The sequence below is a fragment of the Prionailurus viverrinus genome, chromosome F2, assembly GCF_022837055.1.
Source record: "Prionailurus viverrinus isolate Anna chromosome F2, UM_Priviv_1.0, whole genome shotgun sequence".
In the NCBI taxonomy this organism is placed as follows: Eukaryota; Metazoa; Chordata; class Mammalia; order Carnivora; family Felidae; genus Prionailurus; species Prionailurus viverrinus.
The window spans coordinates 23,073,606-23,087,795 of NC_062578.1; the positions used below are offsets into that span (position 1 = coordinate 23,073,606).

The following is a 14,190-nucleotide window of genomic DNA, read 5'->3' on the forward strand; positions in this document are numbered from 1 at the left end:
GACAATAAAATGCTTAGGACTCTCTCAAATATATTACCATTATACACAATAACCAAGTGGTACTTATCTCTGGGATGCAAGGATGGTTCAACACCCCAAAATTAATGTGATATACCACTTTAATAGAATAAAGGATAAAAAAAAATCACATGATCATCTCAATAGATGCAGAAAAAGCATTTGATAAAATTCCACACTCTTTCATGATAAAAATCCCAACAAACTAGTAATAGAGAGAAATTAGCTCAACATTATAAAGGCTATACATGAAAAGTCCACAATTAATGGCACAATCAATGGTGAAGAATCAAAAGCTTTTCCTCTAAGGTAAGGAATAAGGCAAGGATGACCACTCTTACCGCTTCTATTCAACTATAAGTAATAGCCAGAGTAATCAGGGAAAAAAAGGAATCTAGACTGGAAAAGAAGTAAAACCATCCCTATATACAGATGACAGAAACCCTAAAGACTCCACCAAAAAATGATAGAACAAATAAAGGAATTCAACAAAGTTGCAGGATACAAAATCAATAAACAAAAATCACTTGCACTTTTATACACTGACAATAAACTATCTGAAAAGGAAATTAGGAAAACAACCAAATTTACAATAGCATCAGAAAGAAAAAAATACTTAGGAATAAACTTAACCAAGGAGAGAACAACTTATACACTGAAAAACAGTGATGAAAAATTAAAGACAAAAACAAATGGAAAGACATCCCTCATGTTTATAAACTGGAACTTAATTTTGTCCAAATAACCATACTACCCCAAATGATCAACAGATTCAATGCAATTGAAATCCCAATGCATTTTTTACATAAATAGTAAAACAAGTCAAAAATTCATATGGCTTCACAAAGGACCCTAGATAGCCAAAACAATCTTGGAAAGAAGATCAAGCTGGAGGCATCAAACTTCCTAATTGCAAAATATATCACAAAGCTAAAGTAATTAAAACAATATGGTACTGTTAGAAAAAACAGACCACAGGAAGAATAGAATCCAGAAGTAAATCGACATGTATACAGTCAGCTGATCTTTGACAAGGATACCAAGGGGTACACAATAAGGAAAAGGCAATGTCTTCAACAAATGTCATTGGAAAAACTAGTTATCCACATGCAAAAGAATGAAACTGAACCCTTACCTTACATCATGTACAAAAATCAAGTCAAAATAGATTAAAGACTTAAACCTAAGACCTAAAACTGTAAAACTCCTATAAGAAAACATAGGGGAAAATCTTCATGACATTGATCTTGCAAGGATTTTATGGATATAACACCAAAGACCCAGGAAATAAAAGCAAAAAATAGATAAGTGGGACCTACATAAAACTAAAAAGCTTCTGCATAGCAAAGGAAGCAATCAACAGAGTGAAAAGGAAACCTCTGGAGAAAAACATTAGGAAGAAAATATTTGCAAATCATATATCTGATAAGGGGCTAATATCCAAAATATATAACTTCAAAGCAAAACAAAACTAAACTAAACTAATAACCTTGGTTAAAAATGGGCTTGGACTTGAATAGACATTTCTTCAAAGAAGACATACAAATGGCCAAAAGGTATATGAAAAGATGCTCAATGTCATTAACCATCAGGGCAATGCAAATCAAAAGCACAGTGAGATACCACCTAACACCTATTATGATGGCTACTAGAAAAAAATTGTTTAATGTTTATTTATTTTAAGAGAGAAAGAGAGAGTAAGTGCTAGCAGGGGAGGGGAACAGAGAAAGGGAGAGAACCCCAAGCAGGCTCCACACTGTCAGCACAGAGCCTGATGTGGGGCTTGATCCCATGACCCTCGAGATCATGACCTGAGCTGAAATCAAGAGTCAGACACTTTACCGAATGAGCCACCCAGGCGCCCTAAAAAAATTTTCTTAAAGACAGGTATTGATGAGGATGTAGAGAAATTGGAACTGTTGTCCACTATTGGTGGAAATGCAAAATGGTGCAGCCACTATGGAAAAGAGTATGGAGGTTCCTCAAAAAGTAAAAGTAGAACTACCCTAGGATCCAGCAATCCCACTTCTGGGTATTAACCCAAAATAACTGAAATCAGAATATCGAAGAGATACCGGCACTCCCATACTCACTGTTGGCACTCTTTACAATGGCCAAGATGTGAAAACAATCTAAAAATCCATCAACACCTGAATGAATAAAGAAAATGTGGTGTATATATATATATACATATATATATATGTATATATATATATATATATACACATATACACACACAATGAGATATATATACCACATATGTGGTATATATATCTGTGGTATATATACGTGGTATATATATATATATATATATATATATATATATATATACACACACACACACACACACACACACAATGAGATATTAATCAGCCACAGAAAAAGAATAAAATCTTGAAATATGTAACAACATGATGAACCTTGAGGACATTCTGCTGAGTGAAATAAGCCAGTCATAGAAAGACAAATACTGCAAGATTCCACTTATATGAGGTATCTAAAATAGTCAAACTCATAGAAGCACAGAATGGTAGTTTCCAGGGGTTGGGGGGAGGAGAAAATGGGGAGCTACTAATTAGTGGGTATAAAGTTTCGATTATGCAAGATGAGTAAATTCTAGAGATCTGCTGTTCAACATTGTACCTATAGACAACAATACTGTATTTTACACTTAAAAATATGTTAAGAGGGTAAATCTCATGTTACCACAAAAAAATTAAAATGTTAAAAAATATGTGTAAGCAATAAATCACTGAATTCTACTCCTGAAACCAATATTGCGCTGTATGTTAACTAAAATTTTAATTAAAAAAAATTTTTTTAAATGACAAATATGGAGTAAATTATAATTTTCAAAGTCTTAAAAGACTCTTAGAATCACAGTCCATACTCTTTTCTAAGTCCTTCTTTCTCCTTTTACTTGTAAAGGTGAAAATGACCAGAGAGTTTTCTTTCAGCCCCAAGGCAGACCCTCCTTCTCTTCTTAGTAACCTCTCTATCAGGACAGAAGAAACAACCAGAGACTAACAATTAAATGCCTCTGGGGATATTTTCCAAACCAGGTTAAGAGAAAACTTTCTTAACATGGAGTATTTTTAAAAAGGTTCACACAATGAATACAAGAGGGTTCATCATACTATTATCTCTACAGTTTTTTGTCTATGTTTGAAATTTTCCTTAATTAAAAGGAGTAAAAAAGCCCACAGGTGCAAGAATGTACAACTTAAGGAATGTGCTGGGAAACACACACACACACACACACACACACACACACACACACATTTTTGATCCGATGTTTCCTCAAAACATAACCAACTATAGTGGAGGGAGAAAAATTAAGGTTACTTTATAAGTCTTAAAAAATAAAAAGGAGTGGGGCACCTGGGTGGTTCAGTTGGTTGAGCATCCAACTCTTGATTTCGGCTCAGGTCATAATCTCACAGTTCGTGGGTTTGAGCCCTGTGTCTGCCGGCAAGGAGCCTGCTTGGGATTCTCTCCCTCTCTCTCTGCCCCTCCCCTGCTTGTGTACATGTTCTCTCTCTCTCTCAAAATAAATAAACTTTAAAAAAAATTAAAAAATAAAAAGGGCTGATAGAAAAACCTCACAGAGAAAGAGATTTTTTAATTAGGTTCTAGGGCAGACCATAAAAACTCACTCAAAACAAATGCTTTTGCAAATTAATGGTAAGGAGACTCAGGATTGAGATAAACTAACTGTTTAAAACAGCTATAAAACAATTACTATATTTTCAAGGCACCTCAAAACATGGTTGTGTTTAAACATTTTTTTGTATTAAAAATATTCCAAATATTTTTTTTTAATTAAGATTATCTTTTTATAACCTAGCTTAGAACTAGAAGGACATGTTAATTAAATATTTGTTCATTATTCATTATTTATTCATCTATTCATTCATTTATGACAATCCTATGTCAGGGACCAGATAAGGTCTCTGTTCTGAAGCTTAGTAAGGGGAGACAGACATTAAATGAGCAAAGAAATTAATAAAGTTTACTTTAGATAAAATACAACTAAAGTATAGCTGATTCTTATTATTCACAATAGTTATGTTCTCTAAAGTTGCCATAAATGCTAAAGTAGCAGATATAGAACCACTGCTCCTAGAGGAAATATGAAATTAGGTTCCTGTGAGCCTCTGGTCACAACATTTTTATCAACTGACCAATACTTTCTTTTTAGTGTGTTTCTGTTTAAAGATACCTTATTTAATATATATTGTTGAGTCATTAACATCAGACCCATGGCCAACAGCAGTATAACTCATGCCTGAAGGAAGCTTATCTAACACATGTATTTTCTCCATAAGACACAGCATCATCTTCTTGTGCTTAGGAACACCAGACAGAACTTCAGCACTACACTTCTAGCAAAATCACCAAAAAAAGCACAAACATGTAAAAACACATGGCACTCAATAGATAGTGAAAAGGACATTTCCTTACAGTATGAACACTGTAACAAGAAGGTGGACTATGACCTTGTTTGACCTCCGTGGCAAAGTGTATGTCAGGCAACCCAAATTTTTTACAACTCTGCACGTGTCTGCAAGTGACTGGGAATGCACCACAACTACTGATTTCTGAATTACAAATAAATTTTAATGAGTAGGTGAATTAGCAAATACAGAACCCATGAATATTAAGGATTGACTATAGTTCATCATGGCAATGTGCCAAGGGGAAGGAAGTACTTTGGACTGGGTAGCTAAGGAAGACCATATAGATGAGGTGGTCTTGAGCAGAGATCCAAACGGACCAGAAGGAGAGATATTCAGAGAAAACGTAAGGAGGGAGAGAATTCTCCTCAAAGAGAACAGTGGGTGCAAAGAGCCCAAAGCCAGAATAAGGTTGGCATGTTCTAAAGGAGAAAAAGATCAATTTCTATGCTGTCCAATAGAATAGCCACTAGCCATATGTGGCTATTGAGCGCTTGAAATGTGGCTAGTCAGAAGTGAGATGTACTGGAAGTGTGAAATACACAGCAGATTTCAGACTTTGAATGGAAAAAAAAGAATGTAAACCATCTCATTAATCATTTTTATTTTGATTTTATGTTGATAATATATGGATATGCTGAATCAAGTAAAATAGATTATTTAAATTAATTTTACCTGTCTCTTTTTACCTTTGTAATGTGGCTTCTAGAAAATTTTAAATTACATATATGGCTGACAACAAAGAAGGGAATAAGATAAGGCTGGAGAGAGAGCAGGTATCAGATATTTTGTGGCTTTATACATCATAAAGAGTTTGGATTTTATTCTAGGTGCACTGAAAATCCATCAAAAAGTTTTGAGTGGGAAAGAAAATATATTGGTGTTGGGTAAAAAGTAAATCTCAAGTTAAAAGGTGCATAAGGGGTGCTGTGGAAACACAAAGGGAGTAGTTAATTCTCAGGAAAGGCTTTGAGGAGATGACCCTTAAGCTAAGTCTTAAGCCAAATCCAGGTCAGGGGGAGTGGGTCAGGGCACTCTAGAGTGTCACTGCTGGGTGATGACACAGGGGTATCAAAAAGAGTGCTCTATACAAGGAATGCAAGCAGTTAAGCATGGCCAGAGTGACAATGTCTTCCTTGACATTCTTCAAAGAATCCTAAATCTGTATCTTCAGGCCTCTCTTCTGAGCAATAGGCACATATAAATGACTACTTATTAGATATTTTCCCTCAAAATATGTTAACCCCATCAAAATCTGTTTCCCTCAGTATTCCCTAACATAGTACATGACATTGCCATCCTTCGATGGCACAAAGTAGAAAGCTGGTAGGCAACAGCGACAACCTCTCTTTTCTCCTAAATCTAGTCATTCAAAACCCATTAGTAGTGAAGGCCTAAACCAAAGAAACAGCAGACTGAAAGCCAAGCTGGGTAGAGGTGAAGGAGGTGACATCCAGAGGACCTGGGGACTCTATATGACTGGTACTATTCACAAAGTTAGGAAGATGGGGTGAGGAACCAGTGTGAGTGAGAAGAGAAATTCACTTGTGCATAAAACAAGTTTGAGGTGCCTATGTGACATTCACAGCAGGGGATATCCAGAGGTGGGAGTGAGGTTAGCCAAGACATTCAGTTTGGTAGGCATCAGCACAGGTAGAGCCTTGAGAACAGATCAGGCTGTCCAGGGTGAGTGGAGTGTACAAGTGAAGAGTTATGAAGAATAAGAGCAAGTCCAAGGCAACTAATATTTGAAAGACAGAAGAAGAATCTGTTGACCATAGAGAAGACCAAAAAGGACTGGCAAAAGAGAAGAACCAAGTAAGGGGTGCCAATAAAAACCAAAGGCAAAGAGAGTTTTAAGAAAAAGGAAGTGGTGGGATGCCTGGGTGGCTCAGTTGGTTAAGTGTTTGACTCTTGACTTTGGCTCAGGTCATGATGTCACAGTTCATGAGTTCAAGCCCCACATCAGGCTACACACTGGCAGTGTGGAGCCTGCTTGGGATTCTCTCTCCTTCTCCCTCTCTGCCCCTCCTGTGGTCTCTCTCTTTCTCTCAATAATGAATGAATGAATGAATGAATGAACTTTAAAAATAAAAAAAGGAGGGGCGCCTGGGTGGCTCAGTCAGTTGGGCGTCCGACTTCAGTTCAGGGCATGATCTCACAGTCCGTGAGTTCGAGCCCCGCGTCTGGCTCTCTGCTGACAGCTCAGAGCCTGGAGCCTGCTTTGGATTCTGTGTCTCACTCTCTCCCTACCCCTTCCCTGCTCATGCTCTGTCTCTCTCTGTCTCAAAAATAAATTTTTAAAAACATTAAAAAAATAAAATAAAATAAAAAAGGAAAAGAAAAGGAAGTGATGACCAATTTCATCAGAGAGCAACATACTGCCAAAAGAGCTGTATTTAAACGTGAGAGACTCTTGAGCATGAGTATAGTCCTCTAAGGATAAAGACAATCAAAAAGGAGAGATTGAAAATACAAAAGAGGAAAAGAACTAATGAAGCATTATCCTGGAGGAGATGGGGGAGCGAGAATCAAAAATATCTTTTACAATCAAATATTTTTTAAAAAATGTTTCTATTAAACAACAGCAGGCAGAATAAGGAAACAGTGCAAAAAAAAAAAAAAAAAAACAAAAACAAGAATACATATAAGTTTGCCAGTGCTTCCATAACAAAGTACCACAGACTGGGTGGCTTCAACAACAGAAATTTAGGGTCTCACAGTTCCGGAGGCTGGAAGTTCAAAATCAGTGTCAATAGGGTTGGGTTGATCTAAGGGCTGTGAGTAAAAGATCTGTCCCAGGCCTTTCTCCTCAGCTTGTAGAAGGCTGTCCTCTCCCTTTGTCTTCACATCACCTTCCCACTATACATGTCTTGTGTCCAAATTACCCCTTTTTATAAGGGCACTGGTCATACTAGGTTAGGGCCCACTCTAATGACCTCATATTAACTTGATTACCTCTGTAAAGATCCTATCTCCAAATAAGGTCATATTCAGAGGTTGAGTTAGGACTTTGACATATGAATTTGGGGTGGGGGACAAAATTCAATACATAACACTACATCATAGCCTATATAAAATACGTGTTGGAGACAACTTTTAAAATTCTATTAAGTAAACATAAAAATTTATTCACTCCCTCAAAACCAGTTCTAAAAATCAAAAAAAAGGATAATATACTACAATTGAGATCTTCACAATTCTACAATACAGTAATAACTGTTGACATTCTTGGTAACAATTGAGGGAGAAAAATACTCTGAAAAGTCTTCTGTATCAAAGACAATAGTAAGTTCAGTAACATGTTGGTATTAAATGCATTTGCCATACACTAATCCTTTAAAAATTGGAAACCCATAGTAGTTACCTGTACTATTCAGTCTTCAAATGATAGAAAATCCAAAATATGTGCTTAAACAAAAGATTTTTCCTCAGATAAAAGTCTGGCCAGACACCTAAGCTTCGGTGCCAAGATATCAGGGACCCCCATACACTTCTATCTTACTGCTCCAATGCCCTCAATATATAGTATTTACTTTATAGTTCAAGATAGCTGGTTGAGTAAATGAACATTTATACTGGTGCTGATGGGAACCAGGATTTTTAGAGTGTGAGAAAAAGATACAGACTTAACATCAATAAAATTAAGCAAAAACCCTGAAGTCCCAACTACGAATTGGAAGTATAAGACTTTCATCTAAAAAAGAAAAAAGACAAAAAAACTGTTTTCTAACTCTGTTCACTAAAACTAATAATTAAAATGTGACTTAAAAAACCCACAAATACAAAAACACTGATTTGAAGGGGCACACGCACCCCAATGTTTATAGCAGCATTATCAACAATAGCCAAAGCATGGAAAAGAGCCCAAATGTCCATCGACAGATGAACAGATAAAGAAGATTTGGTATATATATACAATGGAATATTACTGGTGATCAAAAAGAATGAAATCTTGCCATTTGCAACAATATGGATGGAACTAGAGTGTACCATGCTGAGGGAAATAAGTCAGAAAAGACAAGTACATGATTTCACTCATATGTGGAATTTAAGAAACAAAACAGATGAACATACAGGAAGGAAAGCAAAAACAATATAAAAACAGAGGAAGACAAACTGTAAGAGACTCTTAAATACAGAGAACAAACGGTTGCTGGCAGGGTGTTGGGTGGGGGGATGGGCTAAATGGGTGATGGACATTAAGGAGGACACTTGTTGGGATGAGCAGTGGGTGTTGTATGTAAGTGATGAATCACTAAATTCTACTCCTGAAATCATTATTATACTATATATTAACTAACTTGGATTTACATTAAAAAAATTTTTTTTTAAGCCACAGACAACCAGGGCCTCTTGAAGAAATAGCTGATTCCAGGTCTGTGGAAGGAAATGTACAAGACGAGCCTAGAACATACTGCCATTCCAGAGACCTAGTAATCTATCAATGAAGATTATAATCATTAGTCATCAACCTAAAAAGGTTCCCAACCGACCAAAAATGAGAATTATAAGCGTGAATAAGAATATTAACTGCAATGAACCTAAATATATTAAATATGTATAACACACACATGTACAGGCTTATCTTCTTTTATTGTTCTTTGCTTTATTATACTTCACAGATAATGGTTTTTTTACAAATTGAAGGTGTGTGCCAACCCTGAGTGAAGCAATTCTATTGGTGCCATTTTTCTGACAGCAACTTATTTACAATACATCCTATCCACCTATATAATCCCTATTCCTGTCATCTATTCCTGGATAGGGAAAAATATTCATTTTATTAAGCTTTCCATGCCTCAGTCTCCCTACCTAGGGAACTAATAAGCTCTACCTTACAGAGTTATTGTGAAGTTTAAAGGTAATTTTAAAAAAGCATCTAGCTAAATGCCTAGTATGCTGCTTTACTTCTCAAAAACGAACCTTCAGTTCAGACTGCAGTAAAGGTGTCTTTATATGCAGAAACATGTGATGGCTGCTATTATTATCATAATTATCATGATTATTATCATAGGCCAAGAATCAAGTGTAATGGCTGGGTATGAGAGGGACAGCTTGACTCAACACCTCTTCCTCTCCTCCTCTTTTCCTTTCGGGGTAAAGCTGTAACCCTAGACCTCTCCTCTTTTTCTTCATACTGTCCTGTTCTTGCCTTATGGTTTCCATGCCTTCGTCTCCTTGAATATTACAAATTTAACTATTTTCCCATGATGTTCTATTCAGTTTGGTCGTTTACATCTCCCATTTCCTGTATCTGCCAAGTCTCCTTCTTTGGGGCTTATTTCCTTATATAATTTGTAAACTTTGTGAGCTCATCTTTAAAGAGATTGCTATTTATAGGAGTCTAGTATTCCCTGAGCTATGAGAACTTTGCTATACAGAGTTTTCCATTAGTCTCTGTCTCGCCCTGGGTTTTGGAGGTGCCAGACCAGTTAATATGTCAATTTCCTGGACTGTGGTCTCTGAAGCATGTGGTAATGTGACACCAGACACCAGACTTGAGCTGTGTGGGTATGAAGCTGTGCAGAGTCTATGTGTAGGGTTTAACAGTGAACTCTTTTCCTGCCATAGTTCACATGGATGGCAAGCTTCCTTGTAACCTCCTCAGGCCAATGAGGGGGCATTTTTCTAGTTATCATCTCAGTGTCTGTACCAGGTTGTATTTTTCAAAGAAGGATGCACTAAAACATGTCTATTCCTACATGTTCTTCCTTCAATGTGATAGTGACATTCCTCCTTCAAGAGGTGAGGTCTGTGTTCCCCCCTCCCTGAAACTAACTTCGTGAGTCAATAAAGTATAGTAGAAGTGACACTGCATGATTTCCAAGGCTAGGGCATAAAAGGCCACAGAACTTTCGCTGGCTCTCTCTTGGGATATTCACCTTTGAAATCCAGCCACCATTTTGTGAGGAAGCCAGGTGACAAGAAGAAGCCACCATATAAGGTTGCAGCTGACATGCACAGCTAAGGTCTCAGTCCACAGCCAGCATCAACCATCAGACATGGGAATGAATGAGCCTGCAGGTGATTCTAGCCCCAAGCTTTCAATTCTTTCATCTGAGGCCCCAGACATCATGAAGCAGAGCCAAGCTGTCCCTGCTGTGCACTGTCCGAATTCCTGACCCACAGAATCCCTGAGCACAATAAATGGTTGTTTTCCACGACTAAGTTTTGGAGAAATTTGTGATGCAGTCATAGTAACTGGAACAGTACTCCTTTGTGACTTCCAGCTTTCGGCAGATGCTCAACAGTGGCTTCCTATGTGAGCATTCCTTCATTTGTGGCACCTGGGGATTTCCTTCCCATGGTCTCTAGCTCAGCTACATTTCCATAAATTATCTTATTATATTTTACCCAGCATTGGAAATATACTGAAATACAATGGAGTCCCTTCCCTGTCAGCTCATTCTGCCACACTGCTCAGAAGTTCCCATAACTTTTCAAATGAGGACATAAAAACACTGATGAATTTGACTTCTTTTATATATAAAGATACTTAAAAATAAAAAAGGGGTGTCTGGGTGGCTCAGTTGGTTAAGCGTCCAACTTTGGCAGGGTTTAACAGCAAACTCTTTTCCTGCCATAGTTCAAGTGGATGGCACCAATTGGAACCAACCGGCTCAGGTCATGATCTCGCAGTTTGTGAGTTTGAGCCCCGCGTCGGGCTCTGTGCTGACAGCTTGCAGCCTGGAGCCTGCTGCAGATTCTGTGTCTCTGTCTCTTTACCCCTCCCCTACTCAGGCACCATTTCTCTCTCCCTCTGTCTCTTAAATAAAAACCAAATATTTTTTCAATTTAAAAAAAAAGAAAAAAAGAGAAAAAGAAAATGACCCTATAGAAAATGTATTTACTAAAGAACAGATAGTTCATTTCAGAAAAAAAAAAAAAAATACAAATGGTCAATAAAAGTTCACTAGTTCTCAAATAGAAGCAAAATAATATAATGAGCTACGGCTTCTGCCAACCAAAATGGCAAGGAGTTTTCTCTAATAGTAGACAATGTAAGATGGGGCTCAAGGAAAACAGGTGGTCTCATAAAGTTTCAGTGTATGTATGGGTATAATACTTCCAGAAAGCAATCTAGCAACATGTATGTCCTTATAATCTTACATACTTTTGGCCCATCTACTCCACTTCCAAGTATTTATCCTAAAGGAAGGATCATTGATATATACAAATATTTATCTTCAAGGATGTCAAATCCTGCATTTTTTATAATAGAAAAGAAAAAAGGCTGAAAATAACCCAAGCATCAAAGGGCAGATGGTAAGATTATCTTTATTTTTAGCTTTGTTTAAAGCAAAATATTCATCAAGTGAACATAAAGACAAGTTGTGGATTCAGTGAGAAAGCTAGTTATTTATTTATCCACAATGCCAGTCATTGTTCTAGGAGCTAAAATACGAAAATGATGAAGACGCAAAAGCGTATAGCATGTTGGGGGGAACAAAGTAAACAAGCAGCTATAGTTCATTATGACAAACATTTCTTTTTAAGTTTATTTATCTTGAGAGAGAAAGTGTGTGGGAGGGGCAGAGAGAGAGAGAGAAAGAGGGAGAGAGAGAATCCCAAGCAGGCTCTGTTCTGTCAGCACCGAGCCCCACGAAGGGCTTGAAATCCCGAACTGTGAGATCATGACCTGAGCTGAGATCAAGAGTCAGACACTCAACCGACTGAGCTACCCAGGCGCCCCCATGATGATAAATCCTGATGATAAAGCTGTGTTTCATTTCTGTGGTACAACAGAGAGCATTTGCTAACCTAACCAGATTGGGAAAGTGGGAGCCTTGCTTTTGTTTTGAGCGAGGGATGGTCAAGCGCAGTCCCACGGGTTTTCCTAAGTAGAAATTTTGACACAGAAGGTGGAATGTCTACTAAAACTCTTGCTCCTCCAGAGAATAGAGTTGTTTCTGAGAAATGGCTACCTTCCTGTGATCAGAACTTGAGTGAGTGTAATGTGTAATACTCTCTGCAAGAAGCTTTTAAGAAGCAGGTCCGCTTTCTCCGTACTTTCTCCCTTCCCTTCTGCTGACTGCAGTGACATAATAGGGAAGTGTTAATAAATGGTAGAGTCTGGGTCCTGCAACCAACTGGAAGAAAGCTGCCTGCTGACCGGGAATACCTGCCTTGGAATTGCTAGGTGAGCAAGAATAAACTTTTGCATGTTAAGTCACTAAAACGTTGAGGTCTGTTTGTCACCATATCTAGCAACAGTCTAATACATGCCCAAGTGTGACGATATTAGCTCACTTATTCAAATATACTAAGCATGTACTATGTGCGAATCAATATGCCACGTGCATGACAAATACGAAGATGAACTAAATAGAGATTCTGCCTTCACAGAAGTTCCAATGCAAAAGGAAGAACAGTAGCCATTCATACAACTGTAAGAGAAGGCAGAGTGTGACATTACAGCCTGAGGGGAGATAGCTATCTCACATCGGGAGGGTTAAAAGAAGGCAGATATTATTTTCATGTAGAAGTTCCAAAAAGACTTGGAAAAGCTAGAAAATGACATTCAGATAAAATTTAGACAGGCAGAAATGTTGGTATGGGCATTCCAGGAAAAGATATAGATGTGAAAGATGCCCTGGAGAACAGAGGGGGTTCAGATAGGGGTGCTGTGAGAGATAAAGAAATGGCAGATTGGGGAGATCACAGACGAATCTGAATGCCAGCCAATGAGGTTTGCACTTCCTTCTTTGAGCAACAGGAAGGCACTGGTGGGGTTTTGAACAGAGGTGCGGCAAATTCACAGCTAAGCTTTAGGAAGATTGATCTGGCAGAGACTGGATCTAAGTTAAGAGGTTACTATACTAAAAAGAGGCCAGAGGGCTTACATTAGAGTAGCAACAGTGAGAATACAAGTTGATTGAGTTTAGGAGGTTCAGCAAAGACAAAAGAGTCAAAGATGACTGAGACTGTGAACTTGGGTGACTAAGAGAATTATGAATTACATGCAAAGAGAAATTGCTAGTCTAGGGGTGGAGAGCAACAGAGAGCTCAGTTTTAGATAAAAGGAGTGCGGGACATCCAGGCTGAGCTATGGAAACTGGATCTAAATTGTAGGAATTGAGGACTGTAGCTTTGGTTGGGAGAAGAAATTTTAAGAGTTATCTGTTCACCTAGTAAGAATTAAGGCCAGAGACTGGATTAAAGTTGCCAAAGAAGACTTGAGAGGGAGAAGAAAACCAGATTTCCTTAAAATGTACACAAACGAGGAAGATAAAGAAAAGGCTGAGAGGTGATTGGAGAGGCAGACAATACAGAGAAACGAGAATCATGGAAAGCACTGCACCGTGTCCAATTCTACAGGAGTTGGGAGCGGAAAGAGCTGCTAATAACACTGTAGCACCAAAAGCACGATCTCATTTAATCTTCAAACAACCCGATGAAACACAATTCTCCGGTCAATTACTGACCAGGAATTCATACCCAACAAAGAACACATTTTATTTAATTGGAGTAAAATGAGTCTGGATGCTAATCTTGATTCTGCCCTTCAATGGCTGCATAACTATAGGGTCATGAAGAAAATAACAGTGCCTCAGATTCTCATAGGGTTAGTGAGAATTAAATTTCAAAATGCATGTAAAGTTTTCAGCACAGTGCTGGACATGTGATAAACATTCAGCAAGTGGAAACTATGTTTTTAATTTTTTTTTAAATAATAATGAACACAGATTTTTCCCAACACGGTCTGTTGATG

The 14,190-nt window shown here is 37.7% G+C and overlaps 2 protein-coding genes across 12 annotated transcripts in view; both read right to left on the reverse strand.

Moving 5' to 3' along the window:
- Positions 1-14,190, reverse strand: part of CF2H8orf89 (chromosome F2 C8orf89 homolog) — a 29,420-nt gene that overhangs the window by 13,078 nt on the left and 2,152 nt on the right. For 2 of the 11 annotated variants that reach the window (XM_047842539.1, XM_047842541.1), the window contains exon 2: positions 2,112-2,168. The exons of the other annotated variants lie outside the window; for them this stretch is intronic. The gene's annotated coding sequence lies outside the window, so the exon portion shown is untranslated. The remainder of the gene's footprint in view (positions 1-2,111; positions 2,169-14,190) is intronic. 11 annotated transcript variants of the gene reach the window in all.
- RPL7 (ribosomal protein L7) overlaps positions 1-14,190 on the reverse strand; it is a 30,968-nt gene that overhangs the window by 7,254 nt on the left and 9,524 nt on the right. The gene's annotated exons all lie outside the window — the stretch shown is intronic.